General features: G+C 34.5%; 1 protein-coding gene across 1 annotated transcript in view; it reads right to left on the bottom strand.

Annotated features, from left to right (window-relative positions):
- Ror (tyrosine-protein kinase transmembrane receptor Ror) overlaps positions 1–20,055 on the bottom strand; it is a 282,701-nt gene that overhangs the window by 143,683 nt on the left and 118,963 nt on the right. The gene's annotated exons all lie outside the window — the stretch shown is intronic.

Below are 20,055 nucleotides of genomic sequence, written 5' to 3' on the forward strand. Positions count from 1 at the left end.
TATATATATAATATATATATAGAGAGAGAGGGGGGGGCTATTTTAGAAGAAGATAGACGAACTAAAAAGACACATGATTGTTTTTTCAAGCTGAGAAAATAATAATTTCTAAGTTATAAAAAAAATATATATATAAATTAAGCAGATTACATTTTCTTATTATAATTTTGGATATGAATTAGAAAAAAAACAATTACTGACGATACGGCACAGTAAATGCAGCTTCAAAAATAGTAATTAATAGAAAAATTTTTCAGTATTTCCTACCGATTGTGAAGATTCTCGAAAAGCTAGAACCGCCTATGTTCCTGCAATCGATTCGTGGTCCAGTGAGATGGTCTAGTATTGCATGACGGCTGCTGTGAATATGTCGTATACGATCGTGAAATTCCAACGCGCGCAAACTTTGCGTGCAAATATCAGAGACCGATATATTGAATAGAAGGGATAATCTTTCTCTTGCCGGTGCACACCATTATCCTAGGTAAATTGGTATCCATTGTTTGTTGATGGGACTGCTAATTACCAGACGCCGCGCGCGCACTGACATCCTAAAGGGTTCGGGGATTAAGTAGATCGGTAGGTATTAGTCTGCGGTCGCTAGTAAATGCGCACTGTCTGCTACAGGCTGCTCCTTCCAATAAGTTTCCTTAATGCGCTTCTATCCGCGCATGTATCGGAATACCAAGATTAATACTCCCACGTATGCTGCTGCAGGCTATACAGGCGGCGTCGCTTCTGCCTGGGGATTTTCGGCGATTATACGCGTCACTCGTCATTTAAGCCCCGTAGCGATTTTAACAATCGAGCGAGGAAAGTTGGGCGTTTAAACAATCCTGATTAAAACCGAATTAATCCCGCAAAGCAAACGATTTAAATATCAAAATGTATTTAATAAAAAAAGAGCCAAATCCTCTTGTTACGTAACGCGTATTTAATTACAGCGATTATCGGGATAAAAAATACAATTTCTACCAAATAATAAATTAAAACATACTGTGGTTCATTTTGATCGAAATTAGTTTCAATAATTAAAATTTAAGTTCTATATTAATTAATAAAGATATTTTAATTTTTAAAATGATATAAAAATCGAGTTTTGAAATTATATCTAAAAAATATATATATGTATATCCTCTTTTTTTAATTTTTACTCATATTTCCATAAAATTTGCATTTCAAATTTTAACTTTTAAATTTTGATTCAGAATCTCATTTAAACTCTACATTATTTATGTATTATATCCACAGAAAGTCAATTCTAAATCTATTATATTTATGATATATTCTGAATATATTAGTAAATTTATATTTAAATGTACAAAGTGCACCTTATAACCGCCTACTTATTGTCATTGAAACGAGGGTGTGAAAGAGAGCAATTATTAGGATCGTCGCACTAATTACTGTTATTTGGAACGAGCGCTGCTCTCTGGATGAGACGACGTATTCGCATTGGGACAGTCAATAGGCCCAATAACGAGCTCTACTCTGAATGGACAGAGCTTTCAGCTACTGTGGCGTCGTGATATCTGTGAGACCGACTGCACGTGGTAATGGATTCCCCGAAGGGTTGAAATTAATTATAGAACGTTGTAGCTATTACAAAGGGAGTGCACAGCGTTGGAAGCTGAAGTGGAATGAGCTTCCGAGGAGGTGAACTTCGTTACTTGCAGGTCGCAATGCGAATTTACACGTTTATACATCCGTTACGAGGTTTGTCAGCCGACATTGAAGTCGTTACTGATACCGCAGGCGAGTGATTTAATTTTAGGAATATGAAATTACAAACATTTTCTGCAATTGTAAGCCCATAAAAGAATATTTGCGAATATTGGAAAGGAAGAAATTATTAAACGAATTAAATCAGAATATTACATTACTTTCATTGTTATTGTACGTTTACATGTATGACAACCAATTATATCAGCAAAGAGAACAGGCAACCAAAATATTAAATTAAAAATACTAAATTGTTACAAAGTATAATGTTTGTAACGGCAATGCTTTTAACGAAAATTAATTAAAAATATTCTAATTATTCCATACAAATATTAGACGGATACTTTATGTTAAATATAATAGAATAGAATATCTAAAAAGTATCTTCGGATTTGCAATCGGATACCACGAGAGCGCGGCGGTGCAATTTTACGATAAAGAACGGCTTGGAAGTATGGCCGTTGCTTTTCGTGAATTAAATCGACCGCGTACGTGCTTCCTATCGAAAGCTCGGCCAATTTTACTCCGATGGCAGGTGTACAAGCGTAGGCAGAGGTTTATGCAAGAGAAATGAACGGCACTTCCGCGAGCGTCCAATTCTGCGAGACTGCATTCAATGCGCAATACTTTCGCATAGTACATAAGGCGCGCGATTTATGACAACAAGCGCTCGCATCCTGTCGGATATTTCCAGCTTCTATATGTTCCCGAAGGGTAAATGCACAAGAATATTGTAACGTAAATTAATACAAAAGAACAAAAGCAGCACGCAATATACATATTAAATATTAATCTCTCAACTATCTATCATAATTAAAGACATGATTTGCAAATATTTTATAAAGAAACAATGTATGTATGTATATAAATAACGCTTTTTCTTAATTTAAAATAATGTAAACATAACTTATTTTTATTTATAATAGAGAAAAGTAAATAAAAGATTAGATCGATGTAACGGTTAATACAAAATATAACGCTATATTGGTTTATTATCATTAAAATTAAACTGTATCTATGACGATAGAAATTATGGCTAATATTTTAACCGTCCCCCCTCTCTCTCTCTCTCTCTCTCTCTCTCGTATTTGGTAATGTTTGACCCTATTAATGCTTTGCATGTTCATCGTTTGTCGAAATTATTTATGATTCTACAATTTTCACTAATTTTACATGAAATAGCGTGCTAGACTGTTTCATTATGCATGATGTAAAAGAGCTATTGATATGTACGAATACATGAATTTGTAACGTCCGTCCGCAAACGTGCCAGTATCCGAATATTACAAATTGCCAGCATAACAGAATTGCTAATCACGTAATATTACAGGCTGGTGTTTTCGTTGGCTTAATGAATATCCGACGACGAATGCCACTAATGGTGCTGTTAGGCTGTCGGCAGTTCGCATTGCTCGTCGGTCGAGTAGAAATTAGCGGTATACAAACGACATACAAGAAGATTGTAAACAGAGACGGGCGGAACCGGACAACATTCTTTTTCCGCAATACTCTGACTCGGTTGTACGAGCTTCCCATTGTATTTCTTTCACAATACGTTTGTTAACAGTTCTCGGGCAGCTAAAAACAACGCAGCATGGAAAAATAAAGATAGAATTAGAGCAATACTAAAAGGGCAAGCAGCGTGGAAAGAAAAGAAAATACATATAGTCGAGAGAAAATAGAAAAAAAGAAAAACAGTTATTTAGATTCTAAAAAATATTTTTCCCAATTAAAAAAATTTTTAGACTTAAAGAAAAGGAAAAATACAAAATGTATTTCCCTGTAATATATAACTCTAATAAAATAACAATTAATTAATGTACATGTACGAATAAAATAAATATAACTTACATAAAATATATATTTGTAATAATAAGATGTATTTAAATCTGTTCTCATGTAAACAATTTTTTATATTAATAGCTTATGAAATTGGATACGTATTTGTCAATCAAGAATAAATAATTTAACATTTATTGTGAAACTAATTTGTAAATCTATTGAATTAATTTAATATTTGTTATTACGGTAAATGCACCTAATATTCAATATGGCCTACTTGCTGTTTGTAAGTAGTTACATGAATAGTTAAATCTTCACTGTATCCATGTAAATATTGAAAATGTATTCATATTTTCAATTAATCATATTTTCAATTAATGTTTAGAAATGTTTCCTATTTTGAATCTGACGATCAATTTTCAATAGATTCAGCAAAAACCATAACACTTAAATAGGCTATATGGATATGTGGTTATCGTAGTCTTATTTTAAAGTTCTTATTTTGAAACCGTCTTAAGTAATGTCTTAAGATGCTACTAACTCTGTGGTTGGCTTATGACATCTTAAGACGGTCTTAAATATAAGAATCGACTACGAAAACCAGTCATAATCTTCCAATATGTTGAAAAGCTACATATTACATTTGAAAAAAAGTTGTAACGCTGCCCCAGAGCAAGAAAAAGAACGCTAAATAAGGATGAAGAAAAAGAAAGAGGAAACAAACGAGAAGGTTTGCGTGCGTTTATTTGTTGTTCCCTTTGCACTTTCATTAGGTTTCGTTCACTCTAACTTTTTGGTTGCACTGTAGAGCTTTGTGCTTCATGGCAGCACGACTCGAGCCGCCATGCGAAAAAAGATGTAGAGACGCAGGGGTTGACAGAAAGACGCGGCACTGCTTAACCAAATTGCGTGGAATAAAATTTGCATTTTATTGCGCGCAATTCCTAAACGCGAGTTCCCATCATGGACGTGGAAAACCCCCGTCTGCCGTCGCGACTATCATCCGGGGTAGCAATTCTCCGATTTCTTTCGGCGATATGAACACGACATCGTCATTTGATCCATTGGTTGGTTCCTACGATGAATCGACCAGTGAAATAAAAATTCATATGTGTCTAATTCTTCGACTAATCACCGATTCCGATTGATTACAAAAATTATTTAAATTTTGATTTTATTAAAAGTATCCCAAACTTTAATTAAGTATACTTCTGAAAAATAATAAATTTGGTCATCCACACACACAAATAGTGATAGTTTTAGAAAGTGCAATATGTAAAATTGGTTTATACACGCATGAGAGAGAGAGAGAGAGAGAGAGAGAGAGAGAGAGAGAGAGAGAGAAATCCTAGGCAATCAAAGTGTAGAATATCTTATCATTTTACTGAATATGGATCGCCAGTTTTTTAAGAGATCTCTCGTTCCATACTTCTCTGATCGATGCTGACTTCAATATCACGAAGCGCATCACTTTATGCAAACCTGAGGGCATTCGTTCTGAGCACGCAACGAGCACAGCTGCAGTCGCAAGATGGATATTTCTTCTTACCCAATGGCGTTCTGATAAGAGAATTCGTTTTCCACATCAGCGACGTGAGGACGAAACTGGAGGCAAAAGGGTGATGGTGAAAAAGGAAAAGGTGTAGGAAAAAGGACAATACGAGAAGAGATAGGTGGCAGAGGGGGGGGAGGGGACATCCGATTCGATATTCTATCGAGATAGCCGACATTTTTCAGTGTGCCGATGGTCACGAGTATTTTTCGAGGCAATGGGCTTCCCAACCTTCAGCATATATATCTATATATCTGTAGTTATATACAGCTGCGTGTATGCAGGGTGTCCGAGAACCATCGTCTCCCATTTTATATACAAATTCTTTTACCAATCGAGAATCGATTTTCCCTTACATCAGGGTATTGATAGTTTTTTATATTGGTGCAAATGGCGTTACCAAAATTATCGAATAAATGGAAAAACACAACGCATGTGTGCAATTTAATTAAAAATGATAGATTTTGCTTGTAGAATTATAAATTCTTCAATTAAAGTAATAAATATTTCTACAATAAAATTAATAATATTATTGTGAAACCATTGGTCACTGAAAAATGCAAAAAAAAAAAACAAAATTGTTTGCTTCAATTAATTTCAAAAGATATTATTTCACACGTAATTTTATGTCATATATAATTATTTTATTCTTAATTTTTTCTATAAATCTATTTAAATATATTTACATATTAAAAAATCGATATTTATAATTAAATATCAGAATCGAATATTTAAATATTTATAATAAAATATTTAAATATTCGATTCTGAATGAGTATTAATTCACCATTTATGCAGTTCGTAAAAATTTGAATTCTATAGATACAGAATATTTTAACCAGAAATCGCAACGAATCACGCGTAAGTGATACAGAATGCTGCTGTTCGTTACTTTCCAACTCAGAGGAATGTTCACTCGAAACACGGACCTATAATTATTCGTGAGCTATCGCTGTGAGTCATCGGATCGAATGTTCATCGTTTCCAAGGTAATTCAAGTGAGGATCATATACGCTACCGTTAACTCGAATAATTGTTCAATAAAACACTTAATTAATGTACAGTAATCATATTAATTTAAAGCAATAAAATTATTATCAAAAAATTAATAATAATGCAATAAAATCGTAACTTTTTCACACATCAAAAAATTTTCTTTAATCTGACATGGATATTAAATATATTCTATTTATGGTTTTAAAAAGCCCCTTTTTTCAAATTGCTGGAAAAAAAACCGGAAAAATTCAGTTTTTTCCGAAAAAAAAAAAATTTTTTTTTTTAAATTGCTGTTTTTGCTATGTAAAAGACATAATAAGTAACTTCTAAATTCCTTTATAAAATTAATGCAATCTATGAAATTATGTAGCATTATTTTTATTAAAATTTTTAAGTTATCCTTCTTTTTTTATAGTAAAACCTAATCTAACCTTCCTTTAGTACATGGCAAAGCTTAAGTAGACAGATTTTTAACTCTAGTTTGTCACACTCCGGTCTAATGAACTTCTGAAGTGTCTCTTTGTGTGTAGTTTATTTTTTTTTTCAAATATTTTGTTACGAATTCAGTTTAAATCCAAATTATTTTCTAGACCTACTATTATCATATAAACATGATGTTTGAACTCTATATTTTTAATTCTTACATTAATAGTGCAATAGTGTACGTTTTGTATGTTTTATTGAATACATTATGCGATCTCAATCTTTCATACAATTTCAAAATTTTTGTTAACTTATCCCGCTGTGTACCCTATACGCAATTATTTTCTTTACGAAAAGAACCGAGAAGCAAACGTCGTAGGTTTCACGAGCACACGTAAATTTTTCCAAAATGAATATTTCTATCCTTGGGAAAAAAAAACTGAAAAAATCCGCGGAAAAATTGAAAAAGTTGAGTTTTTTTCCGATCCTTTAAAACTATAATTCTATTGAGGATACGGATCGCATAAATAATATTAGTTATGCATCAAAGCAAATCATAAAAACGCGAAAATCCAGATAAACCCACACCACGCACCAGCCATTTTAGCCGCAATAACAAAGCGCATTTGAAATCGCATCTCTCCTTTAGACCACCTACGGGAGAAATCGCGTATATTCGTCTGTCTGCTTTGCTAGCCTTTTCTCTTCATCGCGTATGTCGAATTCCGGATCAGGATACGAAAATAATTCGGAGACTCCGAATCGCTATAAAGAGGATCTCTCGTGCGGTATGAAATGTTCTCGAGTGCGCATTCCGACGACAAGTGGTTTTTATATGCATATTAGAAACGAGAGGGCTGTTTTGAATACCGACGAATGCTGATAAACAGAAGTCGAATGCTTGGAAAGTCGAAAAAAATATATCACATAAGCGCGGCATTATTAAAGACGAAAAGTCGTCGAACTTGATCTTTCTCATTATAGTATTCATAATTCGTTATGTTTAAATACACATACAACAATTAACATGAACAGTTAATGTTATTTTTTTAAATAACTAATGCTATAAAAGATTTTATTTGCTTTGTGCATTAACAAGATTAAAATCTGCGAATATTTTTGCAACCGATCGATTGTTCAATGTTTATTAACAAATACTCGTGGTATAAACAATAAAAGCTTTGTGGATTTTCGCTTGTAAAATAAAAGGAAAATAATGGTGAGCGTTACATGAATGCACGAGCGGAGACCGAAATTTGATCAAAATCGCGACTCTCTCCGATACATTTTGGTTCACCGAGGGGAGACACTATTTCAACCGGGCACGTTTACCACATATAAACCATTTCCTTCGTTTTGCGTCTACGCACACGTTGCGATAACACGTGCCGCACGTTTCGCTGCCGATCCAATCGCCGTTTTCGATAGTCCGTTTGTCATAATAATCCAAGGACGGAAGCCGCGGTCGTTACTTTCATATCACTGGTTTCATACGGTCGTTTCTCTCACAAATCTACCGTTAACTCTTTTTAGCACCATCTATTTTCTAAAAATCATATTTCGCGATATTTATCTTACCAGTAACTGTGTAATTTCCTTTCTGTGGTTTAAAACAAGAATCCGTTTAAATCAAAATATAATTTTTATGTGATACACCAAACAAACCAATATCTATATTATACTATTTGTCTTTGTTTTATTGAATTAATTAAATTTATTTTATTTAGAAATTGTTGATATGCTGCTTTTTTAAAGTTTTTTTTTACCAAAAAATACTGTTTTCAGTTCTAATTACAAAACTGAATAAATAACTACATTTATGCAATCACTGCCTAAATGCATTTTTACAATTATTATAATTTCCTCGTATCTTTTTTCAAGCATGATTTATTTCTCTCGTGTATCCTCCGATAGCAAACTTTGAGCAGCCAACTACCAAGGACAAAGGACTACTAGACTAGGATAGACCTCGTTCTCGAGCTCGATCCTTGCAGTCTCGTCCTGCAGAATTATTTATCAAAGTTTCTACGAAACTAGAGAAATTTATGACGACCGCTGAGAAATTTAGCGTAAGTCCAGCAGAGATTTCGCAAAAAGCGAGCTATGTAAGTACGAGGCAGATACACGTTTAAGTGTTCAATTAATGCATACACAGACATCGAGCTTAACTTCTTTGACATCAAACTTTGAAGTGCAATATGGCGCATATTTGATTAATATTCATGTGAAAATATATTCATGTTAATACATGATTAGCAATGCCATTTTCAGTTGAACGCAATTGAATAAAATTCGAAAGCATAATAAACTGTAAAAATGCAGTTACACGATGATTGCAAAAATGTAGTTATTTATTTATATAGTTTTTTTTTAACTAAAAATAAGTATGTATTGGAAAAAAAACTCAAAAAACAGCATCTTAATTTCTAATTAAAATAAATTTAATTTAACATTATAAATTAGAAAAAATTAATAATCTCATCTCAAATACAGCAACTATAATTATAAATAAATGGCAGTAAAATATCACTATGTTTTTAATATTTCTAACGATAAGTTTTGGTCTATCTTAATCTTCTCAGTTTATTTAATAAGATTTACTAACCCTACACTGAAAAAATTTCATGTAATTTTATATGGAAATTACATGTTTATGACCGGAAAATTACTTAAATATGATTGGAAATTTATTGGAAACTGTAAATTTCCAATCATATTTAGGTAATTTTCCAGTCACATAACATGTAATTTCCATGTAAAATACATGAATTTTTTTCAGTGTATTATCCAATATAAAATTACCTACTTAACATTTCACAAAGTTAAACTATTGTGAATGTTCACTGAGTATTTAAAAGTGTCCACGGCATCGGAAAGGATTAATGTAACCAGAACTCGGAGTAAAATGGAGGGCAATGCTGCTGGAAAAATGAAACAGCCGACATGTCATGGCAACGGCACGGGAATTAAATTACTCGGATTTATTGGGCGTACGATAATAACGGCTTGATATCCGGTTTTTCTTTCTTTCTCTCTCTCTCTCTCTCTCTCTCTCTCTCTCTCTCTCTACTAAAATCTCTGGTTACACGCGAATGGACGGGATGGATCGGGTTGCCCGATGCCTAATTAAAAAGGACATTTTAATCGCTGCTAGTTGGCGACATTGATGCCTTTATGGAAAAAGAGCTGTAAAACAATACGCGTCTATGCCTTTGTTTTATTCATCACTAAGAGCGTGATTGGATTAGGTATGGCGATAAAAAAATTTCATCAATTGATGAACGGATTACGGCGAGACAACAAAGAAGGTGATTGAAAGTTTTTTAAATTTAACTTATAGAAATAATAGAGCTGTGAAATGTATGTCGTCAAGTCATTCTCTTAATGCACTTGAATTTGCGATAAAAGTCAGCAATTTCAAAATACAAATTTACAGTTCTTATTCCACAATCCACTATCTGTTTTGTCCACCTTTTGTCTTTCCTAGTAATATCAAATTATCACGATGAGAGAAGACTTTAATAGCACTTAGCTGATGACATTTATATTTTTATAAGCAGAAACAAGATAACATCTCGTGTTTTAGTTGGCTTGTGTCACATCTTATTGCAGGTACCGTCGAAAATTGCATCGCAGCATGAGATATCCGTGGAGGTAAATGAAGAAAGCATTTTAATTAACAATTGTAAACATCAGAAAATAAAAAATTGAGACTAAACACACATTCATTATTTTATATTTATATCAATTTATTGCCATGTTGTTCATTTATTTCTTAATTCTTTTTCCCTTTTCTAACGGGTCGTATATTACCAATACTATTTTCTCACTAAATAATTAAATAGTAAAGCAAAATATATTTTAATTATTAACTAGTTCCATTAAACATCATTAACAGAAAATAAATTCATGATATGTTTCATTATTTTACACATAATTTAAAGCTTTATTTAATTAAATATATCTACCCCGACATTTTATAATCGATATCTACATTATAATATTAAATTTAAAAATCGAAAGGGATAAAGTTTCTAAGTGAAAGTATAAGAAGCTTTTTTTTTCTCATGTGTGTCGGAAAAATTCATAAAACTTTGAATGCTCTTTTGCTTCTGTCCTGAAGTGTTTAATGAATCGCTCAATCTTTCGCGGACACACGCGATATTACCTGAGCGTAAAAATATTCCACTTCCGCTCGGGGTAACAACTACTCGCCGGCGAATGATTAAAGCGCAAGGAACGTCAGTATCAAAATGATCACGTTCGAAAGCGGCCAGCCGGCGCGCGGCTTATTCGGCGGCCTCGCGAGTTCTCCCTCATTATCGCGCAAGCATTCCCGGGGGTGCACGACACCCACCACCGTGAGTGAAGTGCACGCAAATTCGTAAGCACGAATCGCGATTTTATCGGCGGCCGGAAGTGCCATTAAAGTATCCCCATCGAGCGAACGAGGGAGCGATGGAGGGAGGGCGACGGAGGAGAAGGAACGTGCGAGTCGTTTGGGAGCGACAATTAGTTCTCTTACTCTTATCTTTGGCATCTCAGCGGCTCGGTTCTCTCGTTATGTGAGATATTACGAACTATTCGAAGTGCTCGCGGAAACTTACGAGACGCACACTAGATCTCTCAAATATAGACATCCCCCTTGCTTTCTTCTTCCTCTCACTCCACGTCATTGTTGCTAGTCTGGCTGTTACAAGAAGGAGCTTTCGCGAGGAATCGACTGTACCAGCGAACGTAAATGCTCCAGGATAAAGTATCATACAAGGATTAATATTGTATCGTCTCTGACATGTACCCACCGTGAATTATGTTAAACTTAATCCTCCATCTGCAATCATATTTGTACTCCCTTTTCTAAGTAAATTAAAACTTATTAAATAAAAACAAATTCGATTTATTATGTAAGTTGCTTCTTCGATCAATTTTAAAATATTCTTCAAAAGGAAATAAATTCTTGTTTTGAGTACATGTTAATAAGTTTTTCTAAAATTTGTAAAAAGTATATTTTAAGTTTAACATCAAAAAATATTTTTTGTTAAAGATAACCGTTAAAAAAAAGAAAATAAATATTGAGTAATTACTTTTCTAACAGTAGAATGATATTTGATATGATTTATCTGTGTGTATGCATACATAAAATTCTACAATAATTATGCACTTTTCTCAGTTTTTTCTCATAATTTAATTCCTTTAATGATCGAAGTCGACCTTTCCTTAACGATAATTTACTGTAAATTTTCCTCTTTTAACAGTCCACTTTAGCATCGTAATTTCTGTTAAAACATGTAATTCGATAATATGGACTGGACAGGAAACGAACTGACTATCACATCCTTCTGACTTGACCCTGACTGCCCTTCGTGCGTCGAGCACAAGACTGGTCATGCGGCACCGCGTCGGACTTTTATCCGGCTTATCGTTATTGCGGACGCGCCAGCGACGACTCTTATCGTTATCGTTATCGAGCACGCACGCTATCGTCGCCGAATACGTCGCGGGTGCTTGTCTTCCTGCCGCGACGACTATGACGAAGGAATGAATCATCCTGGAGGGTAGGCAGCGGAAACACATAAATGCAACACGAACCCCGACAGGTCTCGAAACGATCCGAGAACACGTATGCGTCGTAAACCTATTATGCCAATTATGCGATTTGCTCGCACATTATGATGGGAAAATTAGATTGCGATTATAGGGAAGTCAATGACGATGATCGATTAAATTTATATTCATATTATCGACATAAAATGAAAACTTTGTAATATTATACATAACCACTTTTCTCTTAGATATTTTCATGATTATATAAAATATCAAAGTTATTATAACGATATTTATCAAAGAATTAACTCAATTATTTGCTTAAAACGTTCTAAATCAAAGTAATGCAATTTTCTTTATAATTACTATTTTATAGTTTGCAAGAATTTTCTTCTTATCAAATTAATTCTTCTCCTAACTTTAATTAAAACTAAACGAGAAAATAATCCAAGCGTAGCGCCGATACTCACTAGTTAATTTCTTGCTTTCTCTGCCTTTGTCGTTGATATACGCACCGCTTTTGTCGCTTGTATATGCACCTCTCGAGACGTTCAGTACTTTCGTGCGTCGCGCTCTTGATGCATGCATGCAGTCGAGTGTATGCGATTATATGGACTACGGAGAGTCTAGCCCCCTGCACGGCGCCACGGGCGGTCGACATTACATATAAGCTGTCTCTTCCAAGTCGAGCTTATATAAGTGCATTTGTACGTGTCGCACGAATTCACATTCGGTTGCGAGACATTTTGTCGTGGAGAGCGACGCGAGGAAAGAATGCATTGGGCTGCATTGACCACATATTCACTCCATATGCTCGGAAAATGCACGCTCAATGCAATAATCGAATACAAGAGTCGTACTTGACGTCGCCCTATGAATATAAGTTCGAAGAGATATTACTATGAAAAATTCCCTTTACATCTAGAACGTTCCTTTTGATATTTTACTACTTAGTGGAAATAAAATAAAAAAACTTATTCAATATCATGACTTATTCAATGTCACGATTTTTTGCAAAACTCCAAAAAAAATATCCGTTCGTCGCTACGAGTCACTTAACCCTCTGGCCAAATTGGATTTTGAAAGTATGATTGATATTTTGATTATAAATTCTGATAGATAAATTTGTAAAAAAATAAGTAAAGTATAATCTAACTTTTCACAAAAAGAACAATTTTGCTGAAGTATCTAAAAATTTAGGTAAAGCTGAAAATAATTTTATTAGACCATCAAAACGGCTGTGTAGCAAACTTAAGTGCGAGCAATGCTGTGCAAAGACATTATAGCAATCAGCGTCCTACATAATTATTTTGAATGTGATTATTTTGATACAATTTCTCTTTCTCGACTTACATCTGCCTTGTCATGGTGAGAAAACTTTTAATATCAAAAGATGTATATACATTTCTCTAACAACACAGACCTCCAGAGACTGTATATTTAAACATCCTAAAGACATCCCTAGAATGTATCCCGGATAAAGTGTGCCATTAGGGTTGTAATTATATACATTCTATATATTCTAATTCTAAAGGTAATAGTAATAATAAGCTCTTATATGTATATACCTACATATATATTATTATTATTATATACAGGGTGTTTCCAAATTAAATGGCAAAACTTCGGGAGCGTGTAGAGGAGTAAAAAACTAAGAAAAAAAGTCCTATAGACATATGCTCCTTTTTGCTTTGTTTCGCAGGAAATCACGAAAAAAGAAAAAAATATATTTAATTTATTATTTTAATTATTTTATTTATAAACTTTTTAATGAAGATTTTGTTCGAAATGTGCACCTCTTGCAGCAATACAAGCATTGCATCTGTCAAACACGGCTCTTGTAGCAGCCAGGCACTGTTCTTGCGATATTCTGTTCGCTGCAGCTACGATACGATTTCTCAAATGTTGCTCTGATTGAATAGGCGAAGAATAAACTTCTTGCTTCAGAGTACCCCATGCATAGAAATCTAATGGCGTTAAGTCGGGCGAACGAGTTGCCCAATGTACTGCTCCTCCACGTCCAATCCATCGTTGTGGGAATTTTCTATCTAACCAGGTTCTAGCGACTCTGCTGTAATGAGCAGGGCATCCATCTAATTGAAACCACATTTCAGTACGTTGTTGTAATGGGATGTTTTCTAAATAGTCAGAAAATTCATTCTCCAAGAAATTTAGAAAACGGTCCCCATTTAATCTTGCAGGTAAAAAAAACGGTCCCACTAAAACGTCGTTCCAAATTCCAAGCCAGACATTAACAGAAAACTCTTGCTGAAATTTGTATTCTCTAACAGACCTGGGATTTTGATGAGCCCATATATCATAATTCCTTTGATTAATTATTCCACCTCTGGTAAATGTTGCCTCATCTGACCACATTATTTTAGATGGAAATAAAATATCATTGTGGCATGTCTGAAGGTACCAGTTACAAAAGTTCAATCTGTTCCAATGATCTTGAGGTAATAAATTTTGCACTTTTTGAATGTGGTAGGGATAGCGATTATCTCCTTTTACAGTTCGCCAAATTGTTTGTGGTGACACTCCCAATACAGCCGACGCATTCCGAACGCTGGTCTCAGGATGATTGTCAAAATGTTGTAAAATACGATTCCCTGCCTGCAAATCTCTTCGTAACGCTGCTTGAAATCGGTTGTTTTCTTGTCGAATTGAAAATGATCCAGTCTCTCGCAATCTATTAAATGTCAACATAAACACTCTTCGGTTTGGCACTCTTCTGTTTGGAAATCGTCGTGCATATTCTCGCACCGCCTTTAAAGCATTACCGTTGCAGAAACCGTATACAAAAACCATATCAGCATATTCACTATTAGAATACGTACGCGGCATATTGCAAAAGACAAAATTCATCTACTGTTAAAGGCTTTCAAAGAGCGACTGACAAATTCATAACAGAAAGTGGAAAATGTAATCAAATATGTCGGTGCTAGATATGGCAAGAAATGTAAACATTTTTTTTCGATTTCTCTGAAACGGAGCAAAAACGAGCATATGTCTATAGGACTTTTTTTCTTAGTTTTTTACTCCTCTACACGCTCCCGAAGTTTTGTGATTTAATTTGGAAACACCCTGTATAAACATATGTACATAAATATAAATGTGTAAAAGAAGTTATGTAATAAAGACATTATTATTATTATTATATTTTGGATCATGCCATCCTCTAGGAAAAATCCTAGGACGCCCTTGATTCAACAAAATTATTTTCAGATCTGTATTCAAATTTTTAGATACTTCACCAAAATCGTTCTTTCTGTGTGATAGTAAACGCTATTAAATTTTATTATTACAACTTCATTATTACAACTTCATTATTAAAACTTTTATAAGTCTGCAAGAATTTTGCCAAATTTTTATACAGTTCAGAACAATATAAAAATCTACTAAAGATCGAGATTGCTGACAGAAAATGCAAAATTTTATATGACCAATGGAGGATTAACAAACATATTATGATCAAAGATATCCGATTTGAATCAGAGACAATAGACTCCTCGTGCATTCACAAGTACAAATATTTATCTAATTGTGCCAAGACGTTATCGCGTTACGACGAACTTTGAAAAAAGATCTTCCACCGACTTATCTTTATTATTGAAGTTCGAAGTAAACATCAAGTTATATTGCGCAAAGTTTGCTCAGCTCTTTTCGACTGCACGAATCAGCGAAGTATCGTTGGCTGCTTTCTTTTCATTTCCTAACGTCTTAATGCGATCCTCCGTCTCGCTGTCAGCCCTCCTTCTCGACTTTCGACGCCGATTTCTTACCTCGCATTTTCTATTTCCTATCTTTTGGTTTTATCTCTTTGCGTAACTTATTTTATCGAAACGACGAAAGAAGGGAAGGGAAAGCGCAGTTATTCGCCAATGTTCTCCATTTTCCGCGATTCCCGCAATTTCCTTTCGTTCAAGATAGCTAGTTTCCGTCAAGCCTCGTTTCTCCGCGAACATTTAAGCAAGAATATCGGCAAGAAAGTCATACCTTTCTTTCAAAATGCGACATTAATGTATCTGGAAGTGAGAAAATATAGAACCGTCATAACGACCTCTACTGGGACGATATCAGCTTGCGCGAAACATGCGCGCTGACATTTACAGAGTCACGTCTCGATCGGGGAAATGCGATACTACGCCATGGGAGATGTTTACGTTTGGAAATATTAGATTCGAAAGAATTTCTTGATAAAACATTGCAAGCGTAATATCATGATAAAAAAAATATCACAATAATTTGAAACCAATAGTTTTACAGCAATTACCGTGCCAGCTAATATTTTATAAGTATTTTTATCTTTAGTAATAAAACAATAAGCTTATTCTTAAAGATATTCAATAGATCTAGGCATTATTTACGACTACTTTATATGTCTGAGCCATTATTTTTAAGATATCAATATTTTTCCAATCAGATCTGAGATTTGGTACGTGCAAAGTTTTTCCGGAGATTCCCCATCATTTACATTCGGAACTTCGTCGATGATCTCAAGAGGATTCCACCATCGTACATCTCCGCGAGATTGTCGATTCGCTGCGATTTATATGCATAGAGAGCGACGAGGTTTTTCGTTATAAATGTTAGACCGGAAACCTCGCGTGGAAGAGAACCGCGTATTTTTCACTAGTTCCTCGTTATCCCGCGAAATCAGCGGTAGTCGAACGATCGTTCATCATCGACGGTTTGTATTGATGCAGACATAAAAGGAAAAGAAACGCACACATGCGTACGCCCGTGCTGCACATCCACATTCTATGCACACGGAATAGAAACGTTCCATTTCGCAAAAAGAAGCGAGCAAAAACCGATGTTGCTTCGCCGCGCAATACCTGGGGGATTCGTTTCTTGCGCGTTTCCGTTTCCATGTATTCCGCCAGGTACGGCGGAGCTCATCATAATCACACACGAAGATGGAAATTATTCGAATGCGTGTTAAAAATATACCGTTGCGGTACACGGCCAGAGCGAATCGCGCGAACGAGACCTTACAATCTTTGTCTGATGGCTATCGTTTTCAGCGTAATTATGCGAGAAGACGATCGTAATAAATGCGAACTGGAGACAGAATACAATAGTTGGATGTTGTCACCTAGAAGCATTTGTCTTTGTAATGCGACTCATATTTTTTTCAGGTTCGCGTCGTCTGCACTTCTGCGTCGCGTACCAGATAAAAAATCTTAGAAACGGCGTGTTTCATAGTCGAAAATTTAAAAGTCTATATCTCTTGGAGCAATATTCTATAAACTGTAATTGCACCTATATTCCTATGCAAAATTTAAATGAATCTTTGTTGTCGTCATCTAAATAAACTACCTTTGATATACGCATTTATTACATGAATTTTTCATAAAAAAACGGAACTGAGAGAAAAAAGATATATCTACTATAAAGCAAATATTGAACATTTCTTTTAGCTGTCGTGAAAAATATAGACGTCAATGTCAAACTCTTTTTTGAACATGCATGAAATAAAAAATATTCTATTTTACTGAATAATCAAAATCATTGATTCCGTGATATAAAAGTGAAATAATATTGCAAAATTAACTTTCGTTACAATGCATACGATATTTTTATAACAAAGTAACATGATATTTGTATAATAGGATGACAGATTTTTATTCACGACAATTCACTTATTAAACGAAACTGCGCTATTGTACAGCGTAAGATACATATATCAAGAGTTTCGAAAGTTTCCTTAAGTCTCCTCGCGGGAGACTTTCCATTTACGTTCATGTTTTCACCGAACGGTTTGCCGACCGACTATCCGATCTTGATAACGAGCACAATTGAAGCTTACATTCTATTGCAATGCAGTTCCGACCCCGTGTCTAAAACATAGTTCGCAGAACACAACTTTGAAACTCGGTCTATCAGATCTCGATTCTTGCCCGCCTCCAAACGATCGAAAAACGACATTCAATAGCCACATAGGCATTCATACTCAATATACTCTTAATCTATTTCACATTGTTCAAAGTACAAATCCAGGAAAATGAAATTTAATTCGAAAAATGCCTTTAATCCTTTGAAAAATGCTGATGAGCATTTTTTTGATTGATAAATACTTTGGTAAATAGCTGATCAGTGCGGAACATGAATACATTTTACAATCGATTACATCAACCATTTAAATTTTTCAAAAGATTAAAGACATTTTTCGAATTAAATTCCATTTTCCTGGATTCGTACAATGTAAATTCCTTTAAACAATGCAAATAAACTAAGAGTATATCTGATTGTATTGTACAGATACATTATATAAAAATGTATCGTTGAAATATATGTAAAAAAATATACGCAGACATTGCAAATGCGTGTAACTATTTATCACAATAAAAATTATAATCTTTGATATTGTTTTCCTATAAATATCTCGACACATTTTATTGCTACACCTTTCCACACATCGAATAAATTATGAGAACAGAGTCTTGTGCCATACGATTATCATGTCAGCATATTTTTTGAGTCTGCAATTACGATCGCCCGTTTGAACAAAACGCATACATCATAAACTGTATAATCCTGTAAGAATGATTATCCCCTTTTCCTCCCCACAGCTCTGTCATCGTGTTATTACGAAGCGGACGACGTCGCGGAGAGCGTGAAGTGCTCCGGTTAGTATGATTTATGCTCTTCCTAATCACCAGTTGTCGCCGCAGGCTATTTTTTAGCGCTGTCAGAATGCACGTCAACGATAACTTTGTTGCCTCGCAGCCACTGTGTGGCATCCAGTAGCCGATGCACTTAAATGCTCGCACGTAGTACAATAACTTAAATCTTATCGGCGTGCTGTCGCGCAAAACTGGTTTTTCGGGCCATAACATCAGTCGGCGAATTTACGAACGAAGTCCCGCGAATGCTTAACCCTTTTGCACCCGGTGCGTTAAGAGGAACATGTTTTCTGTACGTTTAGTCTCAAAAACTTAGTTTTAGTCATTGATTATATAATAAGCATTTAATTTACTGAAAGTGATTCTTGTCTAATGTTTTCCCATACATTCGTTTAATCAAGAATATAAAATTACCTAAAGTTATTAGAAGATCCTAGAACTATTTATAAAAACTCTTTAGATTTATCTTTCAATCAAAAATGACTCGGGCCCTCAAGGTTAAAATGCGTCAACCGTCAAGCGATGATGAATTGTTGGATCGCGTGCGTTGCTTGCATTTGAAATAAGCGGGATGATGAGATGATTCACCAGTGCAGTTTCTCTATTTCTCTCGAATTTTCTGAAATATTTTCGCTCGTGTCGAGAATAGATTCGAGCGGCTCGCGAGAGCACGCATCGCTCATCCAACGCGATGGTTAAATTAAATAGGAGAAATTAAATGAACGTCCGCAAACGGGTCATCATTACTCGTAATTACGATTTTAATTGCCACGTTACCGCTCCGTTTACGACCGAAAACGATTACGTCCACCGCCCAATTATTCTCATCGGCATGAAGTAGCGCGGCCATAATCGAGATTCGGAACCGATAATTATGGGTATTAAAACCATAATAGTAAACATCAAACTCTCAAAATTATGCGCTTGACCACCCATCTTTGCATGGATTTCGGTGCAGCCAAAATACAACAAAAAGCTGCTAAATTTGCATATTTCATTGTTCTAAACTATTTTAAAGGAATTACGATTACATATTTTATTAATACAAATTATATTATCATGTAGATCAACTTAATAATTTGACAAAATAAAATTGTTGGAAAATTTGCCATCTCCTTAGAAAGTATATATATTTTTAGATATCAAAGAAGCAATGGTAACCCAATTCCTATAGGGTAACTCCGGTATATACGCCGCACCTATCAAAAACTTAATTTATTAAGTATTACTTACTATATTTATAGTAAACGAATTATATCAGTAAAAACTTTGTACTGTCTACTACTATGAAAAAATATTAGAAATTCGAAATATTTATTTTTCATATTAAAAAATAAACTTTTTGAAACCTTGTATTTTTGCCGCATATCTCATAGGGGTGGGATATATGGCTACTCATAGGGG

This window comes from Mycetomoellerius zeteki, unplaced genomic scaffold (assembly GCF_001594055.1).
Source record: "Mycetomoellerius zeteki isolate Tzet28-1 unplaced genomic scaffold, Tzet1.0 scaffold70, whole genome shotgun sequence".
Classification (NCBI taxonomy): Eukaryota; Metazoa; Arthropoda; class Insecta; order Hymenoptera; family Formicidae; genus Mycetomoellerius; species Mycetomoellerius zeteki.